Below are 20209 nucleotides of genomic sequence, written 5' to 3' on the forward strand. Positions count from 1 at the left end.
TTTCCATGTCATTGTGTGTTCTTTTGTCTTTATTATTGAGCAATATTTCACCATACAGTTGTACCTCAGTTTGTTTATTCACTCGCTTGCTGATGGACCTTTGAGATGTTTTCAGTTTGGTGATATTATGACTAAATTTGCTATGAATTTCATGGGTGAGGTTTTGTGTTGACATATATTTCTACTTATCTTAGGTAAATACCTATGCATGGAATTATCTGATGATTTAACAACTGTATGCTTAAACTGTAAAACTGTTTTCCAAAGTGTGTGTACTATCAGACACCCCTTCCAGCAATGTATCCGTTACAGATGTTTCCCATCCATCTTCAACACTTGATACTGTTAATCTTCATTTTTTTTTAAGGCATTCTAGGGGGTGAGAAGTCATCTATCACTGTAGTTTTAGTTTGCATTTTCCTGATGACTAATAATGCTGAGCATCTTTTTATTTATCTTATTGGCCATTTATCTATCTTTTTTTTTTTTTTTTTGCCAATTATCTGTCCAAATCCTCTGCTCATTTTATTATTGGATTGTCCTCCTGTTTTCGAGTTATAAGAGTTCTTTATATATTCTGGATACAGTTACCTTTTTCATGAATACTGAAAACAATTTCTCCCAGTCTGTGGTATGCCTTTCCTTTCTTCAGTGGTTTCTTTGAAAGAATAAAAGGTTTTAATTTTGATGAAGTCCAATTTATCTTTTTAAAAAGAATTTATGGTTTGTACTATCAAAGAAACGATTGCCTACTCCAAGGTCATACTGATTGTCTCCTCTACTTTCTTCGAAAAGTTCTATAGTTTTGGCTTTTACATTTGGGGCTGTGATCCATTTCAAGATGATCTTTGTATATAATGTGAAGTACATGCTGAGATTCATTTTATTCCTGTGGATATCCTGTTATTCCAATACCACTTGTTGAAATATTAGCAACAGACCCATTGAATTACCTTGAAATCATAATCAAAACTCAATTTATATTCAATCTGTGTGTATACTATAATTACATAATTACATGTCTGCATAATTATATACTCCTATATAATTATATATTTCTATATAATTATAATTAATTTGTGTACATATATCCAGACTCTCTATTCTATTCCATTGACTATTCTTATTCTATTATTCATGATATATCTAAGGTTCTGTAACTTTATGGCATCTTGAAATTAGACAGTGTAAGTTTTTTAACTTGATTATTTTTCAAGATTGTATTCAACATGCTAGATTTCCTGCATTCCATAGAAATTTGATAATAAATTTGTCAATATCTACAAAAGAAAGGACACAGTAATTTTGATTGGGATTATGTTGAATAGAACAATCTGTAAAATCTTGAAATTGTAATAGCTCTGATTCCCCCAACCCATGAACCTGATACACATCTCCATGATATACATGAACCTGACATGCATCTCCATTTGTTCAGATCTTTAATTTTCCTAAGCAATAAATGGTAATGATTTAGGTGCAAATATTAAATATATTTTGTTAAATTTATTTTTATGTACTTTATTTTTGTGCTATATACATAGTATTTGGTTTTTTTCCAATTGTTCCTTACTCGTATAAAAAATTCAATAGAGTCTTGTATATTGAAATTGCATCATGCCATCTGGCTAACTTCACTTATTCTAGTAGCTTTTTTGCAGACTCATTAGGATTTTTTAAATATACTATCATATTTTCTGCAAATAGAAAGCTTTGTTTCTCTTCTCCAATCTATATAACTGTTATTTATTTCTCTTGCCTGTTGCAACAGCTAAGATCTCCAGGAAAATGGTGAATAAAGGTGGTAAAAGCTACACCCTTGCCTACTCCCAAGCTTAGAGGCAAGGCATCCAGTCTTTCACTGGTAAACATAATGTAGTTGCAAGTTCTTCAGTCTCCCTTTATCAGGATAAAAAAGTGTTCTATTTCTAGTGCCAGGATTTTTAAAACTAATTATTAAGTGTTGATTCTGTAGCACTTTTACTGTACCTACGGCAGTAATAATCTGATTTTTCCACTCATTATTCTTTTAATACAGTGAATTACATTAACTGATTGTTGAAAGCTAAACTAATCATGCATGTCTGGGATAAATCTCCTTTGGTCATGAGGTATTATCCTATTTCTATATTGCTGGGTTTGATTTACTAATATTTTGTCAAGAATTGTTCTGTGTTCCTGAGGGATTTGGGCCTTTAACTTCATTATCTTTTGATGCTTTTGTTTTCAGGGAAATTCTGGCATCATAAAATGACACAGAAAGTGTTCCCATCTCTTCTATTTTCTGGAAGCTTTTATGTATGACCAGTATGATTCTTTCTTAAATTTTTGATAAAATTCACTAGGAAGTCCATCTGAGACTACAGTTTTCTTTGTGGGAAGGCTTTTAATCATAAATTCAAAATTTTTAAAAATACAATATTACTTCAAATTTTATCTTTTTTTATTATTTGTGACTTTCACTTACTTATATTTTAATTTCCATTTTAGCAATTCATTTCTGTCACTTAAGTCTATTTTTATCTGGTGTACCTTTGTAGGGACTTGTATAAGATATATACTTAGGCATGAAACTTGAGGATTTGTTTATCCTAGTGTATCTTTATTTTCTTTTACATTAACCTCTGCTTTTATTATACTTTTACATTTTTTTGTTTGTTTCTTTGGTTTTATTCCTTTTTTTTTTTCAAACTGTGTGCTTTCCTTCTTGATATTCAACCTTTTTTCTTTTTTTTTTAAAAGATTATTTATTTATTTATTTGGCAGATAGAGACACGGAGAGAGAGAGGGAACACAAGCAGGGGGAGCAGGAGAGGGAGAAGCAGGCTTCTTGCTGAGCAGGGAGCCCGATGTGGGCCTCGGTCCCAGGACACTGGGATCATGACCTGAGCCGAAGGCAGCCATTTAATGACTGAGCCACCCAGGCACCCTCAACCTTTATTTTTCTTTAGAAAGCATTTATTACTATAAATTTCCCTCTAAATACCTCTCTTGTTCATCCCTCAAGTTTTATTAATGTTTTCATTACCATTGAGTTCTGAGCGTATTTAATCATCATTATTTCTTTTGATTTAGAATTACTTAGAAATACATATTTTTAAATGTTCAAATGCATTATGTTTGCTCTCGTTACATTTTTGTTATTGATTTTATACTAGATTGCATTGCTGACAGAAAATATGAGCTGTATGATACTTGTGTTTTGCAATCTGTTGAGGCTTAGTTTATGGCCTAGTCTATAATCAGGTTGGTTGGTTTGTTCCTTATGTTCTCAAAAAGAATATACATTCTTTAATCACTGGTTCTATAAACCAAAGTTCCCTCTGTATCTATTAATCAAGGTTGCTAAATATATAATTCAAGTCTTCCATATATTCATTACACTTTTGGTCTACAACTCAAATATTGCATTTGTTCACTTTTATGTTATTACATCAATTTGGCTCTCTATATTTTGAGACTTTATGAATTTTATACTGCATTTTACGTATTTTAGTGAGTTCTGTAAAGTTAGAATTTCCCGTTGAAATTATCATTATGGTGTGACTCTATCTTTAACAATACTTTTTGTCGTATATTCTACTTTATTATTTTTTTTTTTAAGATTTTTATTTATTTGTCAGAGACAGAGGGAGAGAGAGTGAGCGTGCACAGGCAGACAGAGAGGCAGGCAGAGGCAGAGGGAGAAGCAGGCTCCCAGCGGAGCAAGGAGCCCGATGTGGGACTCGATGTCAGGACCCTGGGATCATGACCTGAGCCGAAGGCAGCTGCTTAACCAACTGAGCCACCCAGCCGTCCCTATTCTACTTTAATATTGACACAGACTCCAACATTTTTTGGCCAGTATACATTTTTAAATTATTTTTATTCTTTTACTTTCAATCTTTATTAGTCTTTATGTTTCAGGTGTGTCTCTTACAAACAGACAAATTGAGTTTGCCTGTTTGTATCTAATAGTCTCTGTCTTTTAGCTGATGAGTCCGGCAGGTTTATAGATATTATTTATTACCTGGACTTGTTTCTATCATCTTGCTTGTGCTTCTTACTTTGTTGTATTTTTGTATGTTTCTTTACTTCTTCAGGCAAATTATTGGTTTACTATCATTTTTAAGAAATCTGGGGGTTAAAGATACATAACACCAGTTTGCCTTTTAAATCACTTTTAAGTGTACAATTCAGTGACATTAATTACATTCACAATGTTGTGCAACCATCGCCATTATCTATTTCCGTCACCTGAAACAGAAACTCTGTAACCGTTAAGCAGTGACTCCCTCGGTCCTCCCTTCTTCCAGCCCCTGGGAAACTTCCCTATTTTCTGTGTCTATGAATTTACCTACTCTTGATATTTCACATAAGTGGAATCATACCATCTTTGTCCTTTGGTGTCTGGTTCATTTCACTCAGCAAAAAATCTTCCAGGTTCATCCATGTGATAGCATAAGCAGAACTACTTTCCTTAATAATATTCCAATTATCTATATACTGTATTTTACTTACCCACTTATCGGTTTATGAACATTTGGGTTGTTTCCACCATCTGGCTATTCTGAATAATGCTGTAATGAACAAAGGTCTACAAATAACTGCTTGAGTCTCTGCTTGCGATTATTTGAGCTATATACCTAGGAATGGAATTGCAGTTTGCTTGCTTATTTGGTTGTTTCCTTCTATTGATTAGAAATTACAGACTCCATATCTATTCTTTATTAACTTGTAAACAATATTTTGCATTCATTATAACTAATCATGTCTACAGTGAGTATTTTAACTCCCTCCAAATAACACAAAGAATTTGGAAACTTAACTCATAGCCTCCTTCCTGACTTACATAGATTTATTGTCCAGAATTAGGTTCTGTATTCCTTTTTAACCCCACAAAGTATTTATTATCATTATTATTACTGGTAAGCTGATATGACACAAATTAAATAACAACCACTAAAAGAGTATAAATAGAGCACATAACTTAAAAAACAGGAGATTAAATAAGTAAAATCTTGATGGAAATCTTTCAGTTTAAAAATATTCTGATTCTTGGGACGCCTGGGTGGCTCAGTTGGTTAAGCAGCTGCCTTCGGCTCAGGTCATGATCCCAGGGTCCTGGGATCGAGTCCCACATCGGGCTCCTTGCTCGGCTGGGAGCCTGCTTCTCCCTCTGCCTCTGCCTTCCACTCTGTCTGCCTGTGCTTGCTCTCACTCTCTCTCTCTCTGACAAATAAATAAATAAAATCTTAAAAAAAAAATATTCTGATTCTTTAAAGTTAGCCACTACATAAAAATAAAAAAATAAAAATTTAAAATCCTCCCATGGTGAGTGCTGTGAACTGTGTTAAGACTGATGAATCACAGACCTGTACCCCTGAAACAGATAATACATTATATGTTAATAAAAAAATTTTTTAATTCTCAAAAAAAAAAAAAACCACTCAAACTTTCAATACTGTGCAGAGCAAACAAAGTACAAGGGTGACAAATTTCAGCTCCAGTTTAAAATCTATGATGTAAGTTGACATTGCCATAATGTCTAACTCTGATTTGTTCATACCTGTGTACTGATAAAAAATGATATATCATTTACCTTGACTATACTAGTCAGTTTCTGAACTATGCCATCTTAAAGTACCTTAAATTCTTTCTTCGATGCATTGCTTGTGGCTCAGTGGACCGATACGGCTCAACCACTTCACTGGTCAGTATTTGGTCCTCAAGTGCCTAGCACATGGCAGCCCAGTCCCAGGTCCTGGAGACACAGCACTGAACACAAAGACAAAAATGAATGCCATCAGAGTTGAACAGGTATCTCCAAAGAAGACATACAAATACATGGGAAAATGCTCGTTGATACTAATCATTAGGGAAATGCAAATCAAAACCACAAGCCACCACCTCACATTCATCAGGATGGCTATAATTAAAAAAACAACAACAACAGAAAATAACAAGTGTTGATAAGGATGTAGAGAAGTGGGAACCCTTGTGCACTGTAGGTAGGAATGTAAAATTGTGCAACCATTGTGGAATACAGGATTGTGGTTCCTCGAAAATTAAAAATAGGACCACCACAGGACCCACCAACTCCACTTTTGGGTGCAGCCTCAAAAGAAATGAAATCAGTCTTTTTTTTTTCCCCCCCTTAAAATTTTATTTATTTATTTGAGAGAGAGAGAGAAAGAGAGAAAACACAAGCAGGGGAGGGGCGGAGGGAGAAGCAGACTCCCTGTTGAGCAGGGAACCTGATACAGGGCTTGATCCCAGCACCCTGGGATCATGACCTGAGCCAAAGGCAAACACTTAACCAACTGAGCCAACCAGGTGCCCTGAAATCAGTCTTGAGGAGATATTTGTACACTTATGTTTATAGCAGCATTATTTAAATTAGCCAAACCATGGAAGCAATGCAAGTATCCATAGAAAGATGAGTAGATAAGCAAAATGTGATAATATACATACACTGGAATGTTACTCAGCCTCCAAAAGGAATGAAATTCTGACACATGCTATAACCCAGATAAATCCTTAGGACTTTATGCTAAGTGAAATAAGCCAGTCACAAAAAGAAACTATATGACTCTCCTCATATGAGGTCTTTAAAGTTGTCAAAATCATAGAGACAGAAAGTTTGGTGGTTCCCAGGGCCTGGTAGAATGGGGCAGAATGGGGAGTCAGCATTTAATGGTAATAGAGTTTCGATTTTACAGGATGAAGAATTCTGGAGATGGATGGTAGTGATGGTTGTACAACATGAATGTTCTTAACACCACTGAACAGTACATTTAAAAAAGGTTAAGAAAAAAAAAGATGGTTAAGATAATAAATTTTATGTATATTTTTTACAATAAAAAAATGAAAAAAAAAATTCCATGAAGGAGTTCACACATACTCAGGAAGAAAGGAAATGAGCAACTAAAACATGTACTAAGCCAAACAGTGAAAGTGTCCTAGAGAAAAGCAAAACAGGGAAAGAAGATGGGGGATGCTAGGGAAAGGGGCTGGGTGATTGCAGACTTACTCAAGGAGGTCATGTTTGAGCAAAGACCTCCCCTAACTCTACACTCCCTTTCTTAGAGAATTGCTGTGGGGAGGGAGTCTCTGAGTCAGGACTAGATTTCCCAGCCCTCCTGGTATCTAGATACAGCTGCATAAGTGATTCTCACCACTGGAATTTGAGTAGACATGCTTTCTCTTACCTCTGAGCCAGGGTTTTATGAATCCGATATGGCTTCTCCACTGGCTCTTCCCTTTTCTGCCAATGGAAGCAGAGGACTCTGAGGCTTCAAATAGGGCTGCCCAAGAGAAATATAATGTGAACTATTTATGTTATTTTTAATTTTCCAATAGCTATAATAATAATACATGTTTTTTTTTAAAGGGTAAATTCATTTTAATGATGCATTTTTGAACCCAATATTTCCAACAATTTTTTCAACATATATCCAAGATAAAAAATATTAATGAGGTCCTTTATATTTTTTTTCTTTCAAAATCCATTGTATGTTTTACACTTACAGCACTATTAGCCATTTTTCAAGTCCTCAGTAGCCACATGGGGCACCACATTGGACAGTGGAAGTCTAGACGATGGTGGAGCCATAGATGAAAAGAGGTGGGTCCCTGACTCTCCATACGGGGGACTGCCACCCATCAATCAGGAACACCCACTTGTATCATCACGTGAGGGAAAAATAAACTTCCTTTGTGTGTATCTTCCAAAGGTTTGAGATTCACTGGTTGCAGAAATGGATTCTTTGAAGTGGTATAGAACATAAAATAACTGAAATATAGAGCATTGGCTTATCAGTCAAGTAAGAGGTAGCACAAAAGAGACATTAGAAGCTGGAAAATCAGAGACTCATGTTATATGCTTGTGAAAAGCAGTGACCCTGTAGCATTATAGTCACTGAAAAGAGCAAGAATGCCAACAGACGCTATGGTAGTCTGCTCGGGCTGCCAATAAAAAATACAACAGACATGGTGGCTCTCATAACAGAAATCAATTTTCTCACAGTTCTTGTGGCTGGAAGTCCAAGATCAACCCCAGCAGGGTTGGTTTCTGGTAAGAACCTACTCCTTGGCTTTCAGAGAGCTGCCTTCTTTGTGTCCTCACAAGGTCTTCTCTTCCATATATGTGTGCTCCTGGTATCTCTTCCTTTTCTTACAAGAACCCTAGTGCTATTGGATTGGGTTCCCACCATTATTTTCTCATTTTACCTTAATTACCTCCTTACGGTCCCTGTGTCCACATACAGTCACACTGAATTTGAGAGACACAATTCAGTTCATAAAAGATACCTCAGGCTCCTCTCTGCACTGAACAGAGGACAAGTAAGAAATTGTTCAGGAAAGAACCAGCTGGTTTTGCAAGCAGAAATGAAAGAGAATGAAGAGAATCTAGACATTAAGGTGAGTTTGGAGCCTTGTGGGTTTGGAAAGCAGACTGATACCTACCAGTAGGAGATACCAACCAGTAGGAGATAACATCTGAAATGAGCAAAAGTACCCATTAAATTATTTTGGTTAAGCACAGTTTTGCAGGGCTAAAACACAAATTGTGCTAACATATTCTCTTCCCACCAAGCCTCTTGCTTCAAGGCCCTCAAGTTAGCCCCGTTGTGTTAAGAGAGAAATAAGTATAGAGGCAACGAGGGGAAGAAAAATAGAGCAAGCTTAAGAGTAATTTTTAAGAAAGAACTTTGGATGTGGTTACTGGCACATGGAACTGACTAGAAATCATGGGAATAATATTTCCAAAGAAATCAAGGGAATAATGTTTCCAAAGCAAGGTGATTTGAGCTTAAAAAGCCTGTGACTGAAACATCCTCCCAGGGACCTCAAATATCCAACAGCAGGATGCAGGCTTTGTAAGTTGTGCACGCTCCAAGGAAGTCAGATTCCTTACTGCTGATCTCAGACAGCGCCAGAAAGGATAATGGACAAGAAAGCACACCCCAGGGGGCAGAGCCAAGGACCACAGCAAACAGTGTACAAGCAAGTTCCTCCATGAACCAGAACCACAGTCTAATGAAGGAATCTCCTTCACTTCCCAGGCAGGGAGCCTTCATAACACCTGACCCGTCAGATTCTCCATTGTGATGGACTAGTTACTGTTATGGATTTCCCAGTCTACCCTTTTCCAAATAAGTGTCTCTGTTGTGCTCATATTCTTGACTCTTAATGTTTATGTGAGGCGTGTCATGGAGTTGGTGGGCAGGTTTGCCTTTGAATTCACAGGTCTTTGAGCCAGAGGAATGCAGGACCCAGAGCACCTAGACCTTATCCTGGACATGATACCTGGGTGGAACTTCGTGTTGTCTCCTTTAGGAAGGAGGCCACATAGATAATCCGTGGCCAGAGGCCAGTCTGTGGCAGAAATAGCTAACTGCCTCATGAGTTTGTACTCCCTTCCCTAGTGTTTGGTTCTCACTGGGATATGCTACAGAACCAGTGATTGTGATCACAGCTCCTCGAAATCTGGCGTATCCGTGTAACCACCTGCTCTTCAGAGAAAGTGAGTAAAAGGGCTATGCGCTTTGTCTACTGTCCATCTCTCCTTCCAACAGCTAAAAACAGAGGTCTCAGTGGACTGTCTGAAGACAGCACACAAAGATGGAAGGAGCCTGGATCCCAGAGTTACCACAAACAGGAAATCTACCTGGCATCCAGGAACACCATCATCAGATTATTCCATGAGTGAGAGACTGACATCTGTTTTAAGACATCACTGAAATTAAAAAGTTTCTTTGCTACAGAAGCTCACATTAATTGAATTAATGTGCCCCTGAAAGAGGTGAAGGAGAGAGCAATACATCTCTAGGCAGAGGGAAACAGATCAGTAAATGCATGGCCCTTGGGCAGGAGAATACCAACTGTGTTTAAGGATTAGCTAGGAGCTGAGTGTGGCTGAAGCAAACATTGGAAAAATTGAAGGTGATAAGATCAGAGTTGTAAAAAGGTCCTTAAAACCTTGCATGCCACTGTAAGGACTTTAGCTTTTACTCTGAATGGGTTGGAAAGCCGTTGTAAGTTTTGGGAGAGAGAGGAGGACATGACCTGACATTTTAATTTGGATCACTGTAGCTGGTGCTTAGGAACAAATCACAGGGGAACAACAGAGAAATCAGCTTGGAGACTATGAAAACAATCCAGGGGAGACCCAGTGGCAGTTTGGAATTGGGAGGTGGTGGTGGTGGTGGTAGTCGGTGTTTAGATTCTGAAAGTATGTTTAGGGTGTATGTCTGAAATTCAGGCACACATGGCATTATGCTTCTGGGTGGCTCAGATTAGAGAACTATATGTGCACCAAGAGTAGAAATGGGGCGCCTGGGTGGCTCAGTGGGTTAAAGCCTCTGCTTTCAGCTCAGGTCATGATCTCAGGGGCCTGGGATCGAGCCCCACATCCGGCTCTCTGCCTGTCAGGGAGCCTGCTTCCTTCCCTCTCTCTCCTCTCTCTCTCTCTGCCTGCCTCTCTGCCTACTTGTGATCTCTGTCAAATAAATGGATAAAATCTTAAAAAAAAAAAAAAAAAAAGAGTAGAAATTGGTTCCCAGCAGCTCACAAAGTGCTTGGTGTCCTCTGCAGTGAAAAGGGAATAGTGCTATTGTCTTGGTATGGGTATTAATAACTAATGTGTAAAATGTTAATGAAACTACCTGAAGGTTTTATGAATGCCTTCTGAGTCCCAGCCCTTAAAGAACTCCTCCCTGAGATTTAATGCTATTACCTACATGCATCTTCCGTGCCACCTTTTATATTAATCATGAGATTGTCACTGGCCTCAGAGAGAAGGCTGCTTTGGCTTCATTCTAACAGTCAACTGTGACTGTTCTAAAGCAAACAAGCAAACATCGGCCACCTTTTTAAATAGGAAAACTACAAAGATGTCAGTTTAATCGCCATGAAATTCAGTGAAGCTTCCCCTCAGGCTACACGGAGGTTTCTTTCTCTTACTTTCTCATTGCATGTTGAACAAGAGAATCATCAGAGAATAGTGAACGCAAGACTATTTTTACTAGTGTGCAGATTTTAATTCATCTCTTGCTTTTACATGTTTAATTTGAGCCTGATAGTTGCAACATGTGGTATTCCCCACCAGCACTATCGTCTGCTTTTCTTCCCTTCACATGTCCCCGTTAGGCTTCAGCAGAGCTTGTAATTGTTTTCCTCCTATAGAGGAGTCACTGGGGGTGGGGTTGGGGTGGGGGGAGGTAAATCATTTTTATAACTGTGTTTTTCCTCAACTAGCAATTTTGCTTGGTTTACACTGACACTGACTAAGGTGAAATCTTCTTGAAATTTTTCATTATTCAAAAAATATTACAAGATTACAGAAAGTTGAGGAAAAGAGCAAATACTAATTACCCTAAGTGGATACTCCAGCATCATGCCCTGTAATTGCAAACATCAATAAAATATTTAACAACCATGAGACAAGTAAAGATCATGAAAATGGAAAAACACATTTCCAGGGTGAATTTTTTTTTTTAAAGATTTTGTTTATTTATTTGACTGACAGAGATCACAAGCAGGCAGAGAATCAGGCAGAGAGAGTGAGGAGGAAGCAGGCTCCCTGCTGAGCAGAGAGCCCGATGTGGGGCTCGAACGCAGGACCCTGGGATCATGACCTGAGCCGAAGGCAGAGGCTTTAACCCACTGAACCACCCAGGCACCCCTCCAGGGTAAATTTTAGCGAGCTTAAGAAGACAGAAGTGGCCATGTGAGAAGATAATTAAACAAAAAGAAACCCAGTTTTACTGGGTGTGAAAATAGGAAGAGATCCTCCTTGAATCAAAAGGCTAAACAAAATTTAATTTCATCAGCCAAAAAAACGTTGAATAACTGAAATAAACAGGATTTTTCACATGCACGCGCGCACGCACACACACACACACACACACACACACAGGATATGAGACCATTTTACTATGCTGGTGTAGGCCTAAGGGGGAAAAATAAATGCAACAAAATATTAGATATTATTTGCAAAAATAAAAGAACACATAAAGGTAGAAAAATATTGTCACTTCACTTAAACTATGTAAAATATAAGATAAAATAAAGGAAATCATGCTTTCTTGTGGATAAGGAACTACAACTTTTAAAAATAACATTAAACAGAAGAAACATAATTTTTTTGGCATTCTTTTGGCCAAAACACAATGATTTTTGATGGGCCTTTTATAACAGACAACATTTGGAGAAGGGAGAAAGAAAACTTATTTAAAGTGAGTTCATCTTTAAAATGGAGATGAGGGGCACCTGGGTGGCTCAGTGGGTTAAAGCCTCTGCCTTCAGCTCAGGTCATGATCCCAAGGTCCTTCAAGCCCCACATCAGGCTCTGCTCAGAAGGAGGCCTGTTTCCTCCTCTCTCTCTGTCTGCCTCTCTGCCTACTTGTGATCTCTCTGTCAAATAAATAAATAAAATCTAAAATGTAGATCAAAAGAGTATGTCCTAATTCTTAGGGACTTGTAGGTTCCTGTGCGATATGGTATCATTCTTCATACATGTGTGCAGCTGAATATAAAAAAGAGACAAAAGTCTCGGTTCTACCATCTCAGAAGCAACAATTTATTTGCTAGGCATGCTCTCCATAACCAGTGAAGATTTTATTCATATCTTTTAAATCTTTGACAAGAATAATAATCTAGGGATCCTGAATGATTTTATTAAGTTGGTCAGGAAGGCTGCTATTGTCCACACTACCTTCTGAATCCTTCTCCTTTTATGAGGAGACTCTCCTCCTACCTTGTCACCTCCCATTCAAGGATTCCTCCCATTCAAGGCTTCCTCCAGGAAGAAGGACCAACTGCCACCCCAGTGTTATCACATTCTGCTCACATCTGCAGCACTCAACTATGGCATCCTGAGCTCTTTCTTCTTGGGGCCAATGCCTTCAGGGTCCTATTCTCTACAGCCACACTGATATACTTAGCTGAGAGCTATGAGGCCGTTAGGGCATACGCCTAAGAAGCAGCCATGCTAGTTTGTGACCAAAGCAGTAGAGAGGAGCATCTTGGGAAATATCTATGGAAAAAGACCAAACTTTGGTCCAATCATGATGTCTCTGCTATTGAGAGGGAAGCAATTAGAAGAACATAGTGTCTACAGTCCAGATTTGGCCACCAGCCCAGGCCCCATGCTTAGAAAGGGGTAAGAAGGTAAAAAAAATAACTACCAACAAAGACTGTTCTCAGACTCCCTATTTCAGCACAGAGAGGCGCTGGCCTCATACGACTTTGCTGGGGGGTGGGAGGAGGGTGTGTGAGGACCCCAAGGCCATCTCCCGTACTCCATGGGAATAGCACCTCACAGAAGCAGCAGCGGTAGCAAGGCCAGTCCTAAAAGCAGTGAAGATCCAGTGCTGGACTCATGCGATGCCAGCAGTGGCAGCTGTCACCCTTGATGGGGGCACAATGGCCTCACAGAGTCTCCCAGAACTGAAATGCCAATAGCTTTGCTGGCTGGATGTGGCCACACTCCCTGGAGACCCCTGTTGTCCCACATCACTTGTAGGGGCAGAAAGAAACCAACATATGATCTTCCCATCAGACAAGACGGAAAGGACCTCTTTGAGGGCATGTAGGACCAGGGACTCCCAGCATTCACTGGGGAGGTAGGGGTGAGTCTCTAAACAAGGCTAGAAAGAAAGTCCAATGTATTATGTGAAGTATTACAGAGAAATTTCCCCTATTTTCATCCCCGGGGGTGGGCTGATGAAAGATGTCTTACTGTGCTATGTGCGCAATGTTGGCTAAATGATTGCTCTCTCCAGGAACAATTGGCATTTTAACAGGGACTTCTGGTAGACAATACATTTACCTCTGTACTTGAACTTCTTTACCTCTGTACTTGCCTTTGGTTGTTAAGAGGAGGCCTGGGCTAATACATCTCCATTTGGGTTCCAGTTGGCTCTACTTCTCTAGTTTTTTCAAGGTGGAAGTCCTTGCATGTGATAAGGTGGCCATGGGTTAGGAAAGGCAATATCTCTAGTATTTAAACAAAAGATTCTAGTCCTGAGCTGCTAACCTGAAGTCTTCTTTCCACCACTTCCAACCCCAACCTCCTCTTTCTAGTGCACAATGAAAACATCTTCATGTGGTCCTGCAAAGGATTACAATGATTAAATGCTATGAATATCATGCTATTAGTTAGGTATAAAAAGTACATCCAACCATCTAATTCTAAGCTTAGAAGAATAAAGGTCACAAAGATTAGTCTTTGGCCTGATATTTTCTAACATTCGCCTTATTAATGTATGTACATCACATAATGTAATAAGTAGAGATGTAGTCAGTTTCACCAAGTATAGAAATAAAAAATGATTTCAGCAGTATCCTTATATATCCATACTAAGTGATAAGGACTTATTACCATATGGTTTTAAGATGATAACCTAAGTGTCAAATAAGTATTTAGAATGAATTGGCAGGTTTGGAGGACTTCCAAATCAACCCTACCCCTTTATTTTTATTTTTTAAAAGATTTATTTATTTGAGAGAGAGAGACAGAGAGTGCACATGAGCAGAGAGAGGGCAGAGGGAGAGAGAATCCTCAAGCAGACTCCCGACTGAGCACAGAGTCTGGCACAGAGCTCGATCCCAGGACCCTGAGATGATGCTCTGGGCCAAAGTCAAGAGTTGAAAACAATAGTGCCAGCCCTATCACTTTAAAGAAAAACCTGGGGCCTAGGTATGCAAAACTTTTGTTCAAGGTTACCCATCAAGTGCTGGCCAGCTTGTACCTCATCTTCTCCACAATCTCAATTCCAGGGCACTTTCAATTCCCATTTTTACTGTCCCGCTCACTGCGATCCCTCCAAACCACTACAACAGTATAAATATGGCACCATATAAAGGGAGGCCCCATTTTATAGTCTCCACTATCACATTCCCAGAAACACCTTGTCCAGCTCAAAATTCACCCTAGCTATTGTGGTCTAGAATGTTTGTTACAGCACAACCCCTTCTCCACATCCTGGCCTTCAACATGCACACACAGTGACACACGTACCACACATGCTCACCAAGGATGCTAACTTTTCGTTCAGTGAGAACACAAATTACATGATCACGAAGGAAAATAATCTTGCTCCACAGTGCTAAAGATGATAAGGAGTCTGTAAAGATAAAGAATGAATTCCTCTGTTCCCTATGGGACATGAAATCACAGTTTAAGCACCTCTCTTAGAACAGCTGGACATCTGGATGCAATTTGAGATGGGAGCCATAACTGCCCTTCGGTATTACAATGATTTTTTTTTTTTTTTTTTTTAAGTTTTGTTACTAAGGCTATCAGCATGAACCAATCACGGACTTACTCTCCTGACATTGCTTATAGTCAGCCAAGAATAAACTGTCTGTCTTCTCTGAACTTGCTAGCAGTTAGAGAAACAAATGTATCACATTCCCAGGCCCCTGAATGGGTGAAGACAAAGGCCATTTTAAATGAGAGTCCTCAGTTTAAGAACTTAAACTGATCTACTCAAAGAGACCTGAGAATTGCCAGGATGTGAAGCCAAGGTCCTTCTGTCGCCCGTGCAGAGAAAAATCAGGATGTCATTCCCTCTGTGACCTACACTTTTGAGAACAGATGCTCCACCGAGATGATGGCACCTGCGGGAGTGGAAGAAAAGGACAACATCTGAGGAAGCTGAAATAGTAACTGGATGGCTCAGACTGACGACATGAATGATGTATAATAAATCTTGGGATTTGGAACCCCAAAAGGATAAAAGACCATTTGCAAGTTTGAGAGGCTACGGAGCAAGTCTTTTGCACAGAGGAAGGTCACATGGTCATCTGTGTATATTCTCTGGATCACAGCTCTTGCTGTTCCTTCTTCTGGCAAACTTTTACCTCACCCGTGAATTCTCACTGACCACCTCAACCCCTTCCAATAAGCAGTGACACAGCCACAAACAAGTAAGAGCCAGCCGTCTGCAACTCTGCACCTACTCCAGAAGTGACATACCCACCCAAATCTTCACTGATGGCACCGAAGGCTCGATTTCTGAAATCATGGATTCAGAAGCATTCAAAAACACTGATGAATAAGCATACAACCAGCATGATGGTAAAGAAAAAGACATTAGGCATTGGTTAAGAAATACCCAAGTGCAACTCCAGAGCAGGTAAACTGGAAGTCTCTGGGTATGGGATTCAGGTACTGGTATTTTTAAAAATCTCCCCAAGGGATTCTGAAGCACAGACAGAGTTGAGAACCACAGGCCTCATACAATGTGGAGCCCTGAGGACTATGGCCATGTGTGTAGTGCAAAACTGTTGCAAAGTCAATGACCTTCCAGGCAGAGCTTATAGAGGTAGAATCACAAAATCAGCATGAAACCTGCTGTGGCAATTTTAAAATATGGCACCAAAGTGTTTGACATTTCTTCCACCAAAAAGTAGGGTCTGTCAAAATAAATTCAAAATGGATGAAAGACCTGAATGTGAGACAGGAAACCATCAAAACCCTAGAGAACACAGGCAGCAACCTCTTTAATCTCACCATTGCAACTTCTTACCAGATACACCTCACTGGAGGCAAGGGAAACAAAAGCAAAAATAAATTACTGGGACTTCATCAAGATAAAAAGCTTTTGTACAGCGAAGGAAAAAATCAACAAAACTAAAGGCAATCTACGGAATGGGAGAAGATATTTGCAAATGACATATCTGATAAAGGGTTAGTATCCAATATCTATAAAGAATTTATCAAACTCAACACCCCAAAATAGATAATCCAGTTAAGAAATGGGCAGAAGATAGGAATAGACATTTTCTAAAGAAGACATCCAGATGACAACAGACACATGAAAAGATGCTCAACATCACTCATCATCAGGGAAATATGAATCAAAACCACAATGAGATACCTCCTCACACCTGTCAAAATGGCTAAAATTAACAACACAGGAAACAACAGATGTTGGCAAGGATGCAGAGAAAAGGGAACCCTCTTAAACTGTTGGTGGGAATGCAAGCTGGTGCAGCCACTCTGGAAGACAATATGGAGGTTCCTCAAAAAGTTAAAAATAGAGCTACCCTATGACCCAGCAATTGCACTACTGGGTATTTACCCAAAGGATACAAAAATACAGATCTGAAGGGGTACCTGCCTCCCAATGTTTATAGCAACATTATCAACAACAGCCAAACTATGGAAATAGCCCATATGTCCATCTGCTGATGAATGAGTAAAGGTGTGTGTGTGTGTGTGTGTGTGTGTGTGTGTGTAAAATGAAATTATGACTCACTCATCGAAAAGAATGACATCTCACCATTTACAACAATGTGGAGGGAGCTGGAGTGTGTTATGTTAAGCAAAATAAGACAGAAAAAGACAAATACCATATGATTCCTCTCATCTGGAATTTAAGAAACAAAACAGATGAACACAGGGAAGGAAGAAAAAAGAAAGAGACTATTAACTAATAGTCTAAATGGTCTAACTAAAATAAGAGACCATTAACTACACAGTACAATCTGAGGGTTGCTGGAGGGGAGGTGGGTGAGGGATGGGCTAAATGGGTGTTGTAGGTAAGTGATAAATCACTAAATTCTGCCTCTGAAACCAGTATTATCAGATATGTTAACCAACTAGAATTTAAATAAAAACTTGAAACTAAAAGAAGAAGAAAAGAAAGGTAGTGTGTGTGTCCTTTCCTCACAAATATGGGTGGGTCTTTGACTATTTCATCCAAAAAATATAGCAGAATTGATGATATCTTCTTTCAAAGGCTACATCATAAGAGGCAATACGATTTCCACTTTGTGGGCTTGGGAACGCATTTTGGAGCCCTGAGTCCCCAAAGAAGTCCGACTGCCTCAGCCACCAGGCCATAAGGAAGAAAGATCAGGCTACACTGAGAAGCCATATGCAGGAATCCTTTTTTTTTTTTTTTTTTTTTTTTTTTAAGATTTTATTTATTTATTTGATAGACAGAAATCACAAGTAGGCAGAGAGGCAGGCAGAGAGAAAGGAAGAAGCAGACTCCCTGCAGAGCAGAGAGCCTGATGCCGATGCTGGGCTGGATCCCAGGACCCCGGGATCATGACTGCAGGGATCCTTCTTGATGCTCCACCCAAGTTCCCAGTCACCATCACTGTCAACTGAGTAACTGAGAGATTGACAGCTTATCTACAAAATCTGGGGCTCGAAAGCATCAAAGTAAATAAGTGTATTGGAGTAATGTCTCTGAATTTGCCCAATAAATGCTCATTTTCCAGTTTTCCTCCAAATTTAAGATCACTCTTACTTTAAGCAAACGGAAGCTACATCACAAGTTTTTCTTGCTCTAAATAGTGGCTACATTTGAAATGAAACAGAAAAAATACTCTGAAAATGCTAGAAAGGTCTGTAACAAAACTGCCTATCCTCAAAGTAACAACCACTATCATTCTGAAATACCAAAGAAATGAACAAACTTTAATAATTTGAATGTGGGTCTAAAAAGCGAATAGTGGTCCCAAAAAGGAATATCCATGTTCTAATCCCTGGAACCCATGGCTGTCACCGTATTTGGAAAAAAGGTCTTTGCAGAGGTAATTGAGTTAAGGATCTTAAGATGAAACCATCCGGAATTATACAAGTGGAAACTACATTCAGTAACAACTGTCCTTGTAAGAGATACACAAGAGAGGTAACAGACAGAAAGGGACCAGGCAATGTGACCACTGAGGCAGAGATCTGAGTGAGCCAGCCATACATCAAGGATTGCCACCAGAAGACGGGAAGAGGCAAAGAACAGATTCTCCTCTAGAGCCCCAGAGGGAATGTGGTTCAGCCAACACCTTAAATTTCGACTTCTGGCCTCCAGAACTGTGAAAGAATAAATCTCTATTATTCTAAATCAAAGTCTGTGGTGATTTGTCACAGCAGCTACAGGAAATTAATACAGTTGGGGGAAAAAAAATTTCCTAATCCAATGTTCTGCTTCTACAGAAGTACAAAATTTAATAAATTAGTTTTATTCTTTATACTTTCTCCTCATGCTTCTACCTATAAGATAAATTTCAGTTCAAAATGTCATTTCTAATATAAAAATGTCAAATTACTGTTGTTATTTTTCTATATGTTTAATGTTTCCATGCTTGTCCTTTGAGTATGATCTAACAGTGATTTTTAGGCTATATTTATCAGCAGCCTAAACAGAGTACAAAGTGAAGGACTTGATTGAGCATTCTAAATTCTGCAGACAGTGCACTTAAATTCTGGGAGGTGAGGAGTGGATCTCCTAGTTACAGAAAGGATAAGAAGAATATCCCTTCTGTAAAGTATATGACTTGTAGGGCAATGTCTGTAGACATGCTTTAAAAAGGCTGTCTCAAAATCCCAATAGCAGGACATCCTACAAAATGACTTACCAGTATTCCTCAAAACCATGGAGGTCAGCAAAAACGAGGAAAGTATGAAAAATTGTCACAGCCACAAGGAGCTTAGGGAGACATGAGCACTAAATGTAGTATCCTGGAAGAGAAAAACATTAGGAAAAATGTAAGGAAATCTGAATAATGACTTCAGTTAAAGAATAACATATCATTATAGGTTCGTTAATTCCAACAAAAGTACAACACAAATATAAGGTGTTAATAAACAGGTAAAATTGGGTGCCAGATGTAGGGGCAGTCTGCATCCTATCTTCTCAATCTTCCTATAAATGTAAAACTGTTCTAAGCAATAGTCTACTAAAATACACACCGCACGCGCACGTGTATACACACACACACACACACACACACACACACAGAGCTGTCTCTATCAATATTCATATTTCAAATAAGAAACTAAAGTTGAAGGAAGTGAAGCATTTAATACAAATCAGTAATGTTGAGGAAATTTTCTCGACTACGTGCCAGAATGCTGCTGCATGTCGCTAAGAATTATTTAATAAGGCTTTTTGCCCTTAATTATGGGCGATGTTCTCAAAAAGGCACACCACCAAAAAAAAAAAAAACTTTTCTGGAATTACGAAAAAGAAAAGAAAGGAAAGGAAAAGGAAGAAAAGAAAGAAAAGAAAAAAGCAGCTGGTTCTGCTTGCAGTCTAGTTTCCAGGACTAACTGGCGTGCCATCTGCTCGCAGCAGAGTGGTAACCATGGTTCACGTGTCACACCAGCGTGCGGTGTTAGGAAGTTTGCCCCAACAAGCCTGGACAACTTCGCTTCCGCGCAGGTTGCAGGGGGGAGGGGGTGGCGGCAGCGGCGTCCAGAGTG

General features: G+C 39.0%; 1 long non-coding RNA gene across 5 annotated transcripts in view; it reads right to left on the reverse strand.

Annotated features, from left to right (window-relative positions):
• The window catches only part of LOC123388821, a 105353-nt gene that overhangs the window by 84858 nt on the left and 286 nt on the right, over positions 1 to 20209 (reverse strand). For 3 of the 5 annotated variants that reach the window (XR_006603330.1, XR_006603328.1, XR_006603327.1), the window contains exons 2-5: positions 19363 to 19465; positions 15489 to 15609; positions 7191 to 7286; positions 5627 to 5757 (exon numbers count right to left, since the gene is read on the reverse strand). This is a non-coding gene — a long non-coding RNA (uncharacterized LOC123388821). Of the gene's footprint in view, positions 1 to 5626; positions 5758 to 7190; positions 7287 to 7509; positions 10301 to 15488; positions 15610 to 19362; positions 19466 to 20209 lie in introns of those variants that run through there. The other 2 variants (XR_006603329.1, XR_006603331.1) reach the window with 2 other exon arrangements.

The sequence above is a fragment of the Mustela putorius genome, unplaced genomic scaffold (assembly GCF_011764305.1).
Source record: "Mustela putorius furo isolate JIRA1106 unplaced genomic scaffold, ASM1176430v1.1 tig00003911_pilon_pilon_pilon, whole genome shotgun sequence".
Lineage (NCBI taxonomy): Eukaryota > Metazoa > Chordata > Mammalia > Carnivora > Mustelidae > Mustela > Mustela putorius.